At 35.8% G+C, this 5,099-nt stretch overlaps 1 pseudogene; it reads right to left on the bottom strand.

The window, feature by feature from the left end:
- Window positions 1–252: 252 nt before the first annotated feature.
- LOC121366842 lies at window positions 253–1,762 on the bottom strand (annotated as a pseudogene).
- Between the last annotated feature and the right edge of the window lie 3,337 nt (window positions 1,763–5,099).

Genomic DNA, 5,099 nt, shown 5'->3' on the forward strand with positions numbered 1-5,099 from the left:
ATCCGTGACTACAAGTATGGCTTATTTAGGGAGTCCACAATAATTGGTATTATCATGTTGATATTATGTGACATATGGTCATTTTGTTAATTACAGTTATATTAATAATTATGCTTTGCCATCTTTATAAATAATTTGTATAACTGTTTTTGGTATTGCTTCATATGATCACCAAACATAACTTCACTTGAAAGAGAATAATAAAATTCTTTGGCATATAATGTACATAAAATAGACATTTGCGTTGTTCATTCATCGTTTTTGGTTGCCTGAAGACTTTCCTCCTCGTAATCTAACAGTACGTCTAGCAGTCAATGAGACCCCGACTTTTGCACCAGCTGGAATGCCCCTCTTAACAGTACTTGGTTTTCCAATTGTTGATGATGACCACCCCACCATGAGGATGTTCACAGGCTAAAGTAGACACTCACTTTTAAATAATAGTATATACTTACAAAGGCTTACATTCATAGCAACACCCCTAACACGTGCCAACAGTTCCGTTTTTAACCTGTCTTGTGGATATGCTTTCCAGCTTTTAATAAAGGTTTATCAATCTTCCACCACCGCAACAACGCCTACTAAAGCTCGGCAATTACTTAAAACAACCTGTAATAACATTTGACAAAGTCATGCAATAAAGGGTGAGAAAAGCAACAAACTTCTACTCTGTCAATAGCATCACCAAAATATTGTGACATTTTGCACAAGCAATTGTATGGTGTTGTTTCTCTCGATCAGTGAGAAAAAATTTGTAAGGGAGGGGAAGAGAGCAGTACCTTTTTAGCTCCAGATGGCAAGTTTTACTCTTGTCTTATTAGATATCTGATTAAGGGGGGTGTGATGAGCAATAACTGTAGACATAATGTATCCCTCAATGTGAAAAAATGATACAACTAGTATAGTATGCAACTGCAACATGAAATAACGGGGACCTGAAGCCTTTGCAATCTTTCCTCTGTCTCCTGGTTTCTCTGCCATAGCACACCAATAGTACCCTCTGGCATTGAACCCAATGGTAAACAATTACCCGCAGACAATAGCTAAAAAAGTAGGGATATGATGTATATCATTTACGGTCCTCAAACATGCACAGTATCGTTATTAGCATTTAATTTTACCTTTTTTTTCCGCAATACACAAACTGTCCAGTATACATCTTCTGTTGCTACGATATTCTCCACGATGTCTATATTTGTAAGAGGCTCACGAAAATGTAATTCGGTGCCAATGGAGCTCCACGGCCGGATCATGTATAATATCTTTGACTATCCCCTATCAAAAAGATGACATATTGCATAATATCTAAATATCCTATGGAGTAATAACTACACAATACTTTCTTGCCCTCATGTTACATATCAGTTGTACATTATACAACGATACAACCAAACATACTGCCAGCTACGAAAATTCAGTGCTTGATGGTAAAACAGTGAGTATGACACTCTATTAACTCCCGGCACAACAAACCAATGTTACTATAATAACCTCTAGGTTTTATTCTTATAACAACCCAAAACACGCACTAACATCTCAACCTCTAAGTCTAAAACCTGCTTATGTTCTTATCATTGACCTTTTAACATTTTGTAATACTCAGTTTAGTTCAGTTATTAGTGTCACACATACCTTGATGTAACCCTTTCTTTCAGCAAAGTCGAGGAGCTCTGAGCCTAACTGGCCCTTTTTCTATGCTTTTGTGTGGGACTTAAAAATACTTTCCCTACCCTTTCTTTGGGCTTCTAATAACACGACCCATATCTGTACATCATAGAATTGGATTATCATACACCAATAAGCAATACAACATCACTTAATATACTTTATAATCTAAGGTATAAACTTCAGCAACGAATTTTCAACTTCAAAGTACTTTATAATCGTACTTCTCCGATCCAAAAGGATCTACAAGATGAACAATCTCAGAGGGATCCCTCGCAACACGTGTACCCTACCTTACACTGCGCATGCTCACAATAGCACATTGGCCACATGGCCACTTGGCAAACATTGTCACATGTGGTGTAAGTAGCAATGGCTGAAGACAAGAAATCAAAAAACGGGAAGCTACAAGTACAGCATAATAAGAAGGTTGTAGTCATTCCTAGGTTAAGATTGCCTTCAACTAGCAGGGGTGTTAGTGGTATAAATTACTGGTACTTTTGTATCATAGACTGTTAATACAGTCGAAGGAGACAAGTTTCAAAGGTACATTCCTATAAAAAGGCTTGCATATGATGTCTACCTGTTTATTTCAGGGAACATGACTTTGTAATCAAGCCACAGTCAACTATCCCTCCTTTGGATACATCAACCGGCCTTTACTTTTTAAAGGTACACACACACATAATCATATATATAGATAGATATATAATTATTTAGATTATTGAACAGGTTGTAATAGCAATGGGTACACATGTTATACCAGTTTTTTAAAAATGTGCCTTTGTAGCATTGTTCTAGTAGATATTATGTGTTTAGTTGATTACTTACAGAATTAACACTAACAATATGTTAACACAATTGGTTAAAAACCAAATCTTAACCACTAGACATAAACATTAAACAGCATACCGCTTAACATGCAAGATGTAAAAACTTTAATGAGAACTTTGTTAGACAGAATAGTGAAAAATAATGGTATCAGCCAGTCCTGCATTCAGCTAGCCCAGCCTTGTAATCTACCTCATGATCAGGGCCCACGTCTTTGTAGAAGTCACCATTTATTGTATATATTTTTTGTTCCCAGCTTTGTTGATGTCAGTAGCTGCTTGATTTTTAATATTAGAGTATTTTTTTATTGTTAGAACTATCATCAAATGATAGTCCGTACTGGACATTACACACCCTTGGATTCTGGATGTCCTCCTCTTCGTAGATCCATTGAACACTATATTCTCGTCATGGTTTTTATAAACTTGGATAAACAGCTAATCCTTCATCACATGAGTAATGGGTTTATATCCTATGTTCTTTAATATAAGTTTTGTATTAAAACTCAAAAGTTTGTACTGCTTGATTTTAGGTGGTTGCATGTGATAAAGCGAATCCTTCGTGTAGAAAGACAGGGGGGCCACAGTGGTACATTGGTCCTCAAGTAAACTGGTGTTCTTATAGTGGTGTATCGATAGAGCTACGAGACTTGTCAAGTCACAACAAGGAGCAGGTCACTAAATATTGTCAATTAAGGGACTTTTATAATTGCCTCTTTTGGTATAAGACTAGGACTTGACTGTATATTTCCATAGGTAAAGAATATGTTTGTGTTTGTCAGTTACATAGTGAAGTGAAGGATGAGTGAAGTATGCTCTAGTAAGGGTAAATGTAGCCCCCCCATGATTCTTCCTAAATGATGATTTTCTTGTTCTGGATATAAGAATGATGAGATTGTTCAGAGGCTGCTTCTGATAGGAAGTGAACTGCAATATATCATGTATTTTTGAAGTCTTGGGTTATTTCTTGGTTTTCAATCTGTAGACTCTTCAGGAGACTAGTGGGGTGCTCTATTCAACGTCCTCCTCTTATTTCAGCTGTACAACGTCAAATTCGAGTGCGAACAATTTATGAGAATCGGCTATTAGAGTATGATGAAAAAAAACACCTTGGTAAGATCCTAGTAAATTATTTTGGTTAAAGGGACTTTTTTCTACTTATAGCTGTAGTTTTGGGTTAGCTGTGAAGCTGGTACATATATTCGAACTCTCTGTAAATTTCCATCTTGGATTACTATTAGGGGGTTGGTGCTCATATGGCAGAATGAGGCGAGTCTCGATCTGGAATTACAATCTGAAAATGTAGCAGAATATTTAAAAAAATAGAAACATTTCCATAACAGCTGAAATGATATTGGGATTTTCATCCTATAGATGGAAATGGCTACTATGCACTATGTTCTGGATGCTCAGTGGCAGTTGGGACATATGAGAGATGGTATACTTGTCCATAGATTTATATACAAATTACGAAGGTGATTAATGTAGAGTCGTATGCGTCGAATTGTGAAAACATTAGAAGCCCTCCTCACATCCCCACCAAACGAATTGTCATTAAAGACAGTGCTGTAAGTATTTATATATTTTTTATGATATCACTTCTGTTTTTTACTAGGTCAATGCTGTATGTATGGAGCAAAGGTCCTTATACCTGGTGTGTTAAGATTTGATGAGGTATAGATCCTGGAACAAGATATAGTCATTATGACAACTAAAGGGAAGCAGAGCTCATAGGTAAAGCTGCATTTGATATCCCATGTAGCTCCGAAGTTGTATGGTATATATTTGAATTTTATTATGATATTCAAACTAGTAAAAGTTTCTTCTTATGTAAATAATTGTATATGTAGGTGTGGCTTATGATGTCTACTTCTGAGATGGTCACATGTGATCATGGAATTTTGTGCTAAAATCAAACGAGTAATTATGAGTCGAGATGTCTACCCTCGAAATGGGGTTTGGGAACCCAAGGTCAATGAAGACATTGTATATTATCAGTAATATCTTTTTCGCTGCAGTTTAGAAATGTAATATTAAAAAACGTTTTTCTTAGGCTATTCGAAAAAAACAACTTATAGCTGAGGGAAAGTTAGGTAATTTGGCAAAGTATTACCTGAACTCCTTCTGAAATAATCAAGGAATTAGAACTGTGAGTAGGATCTATGAATATAGTACAAATCATATGGAGTCCATTTTTATTTACTGGAGTGATTATTAAATATTTAGTTCCACATCAAAGACTGCTCCTGGGCCAATGGGATACTGAATCAACCACACTTTCTAAGGTATCCAATTAAGGTATATAAGGTATTGATTTATTGTATCATAATACAGATACCACAACATGAGTCTAGTAAAAGGAGAGAGGAGGAAATGGTCAGTCATAAGACTAAGGAAAAGAAAAAGAAAAAAGAGAGAACAAGAACACTCTGATGAAGATGACACAGTAAGACAAATACTTATGAGTCTATGGTAGTGTGTTGTGACTGCGTAAAAACATACAGAAAGTTTTATCATACTATCATAAGAATTAGAATATTGATCCAAACCCACTGAAATCTGTGGAATTCAGTATAAATAGAAAGTACAATCTGTAAGCCCAGA

Source organism: Gigantopelta aegis, unplaced genomic scaffold (assembly GCF_016097555.1).
Source record: "Gigantopelta aegis isolate Gae_Host unplaced genomic scaffold, Gae_host_genome ctg7386_pilon_pilon, whole genome shotgun sequence".
In the NCBI taxonomy this organism is placed as follows: domain Eukaryota; kingdom Metazoa; phylum Mollusca; class Gastropoda; order Neomphalida; family Peltospiridae; genus Gigantopelta; species Gigantopelta aegis.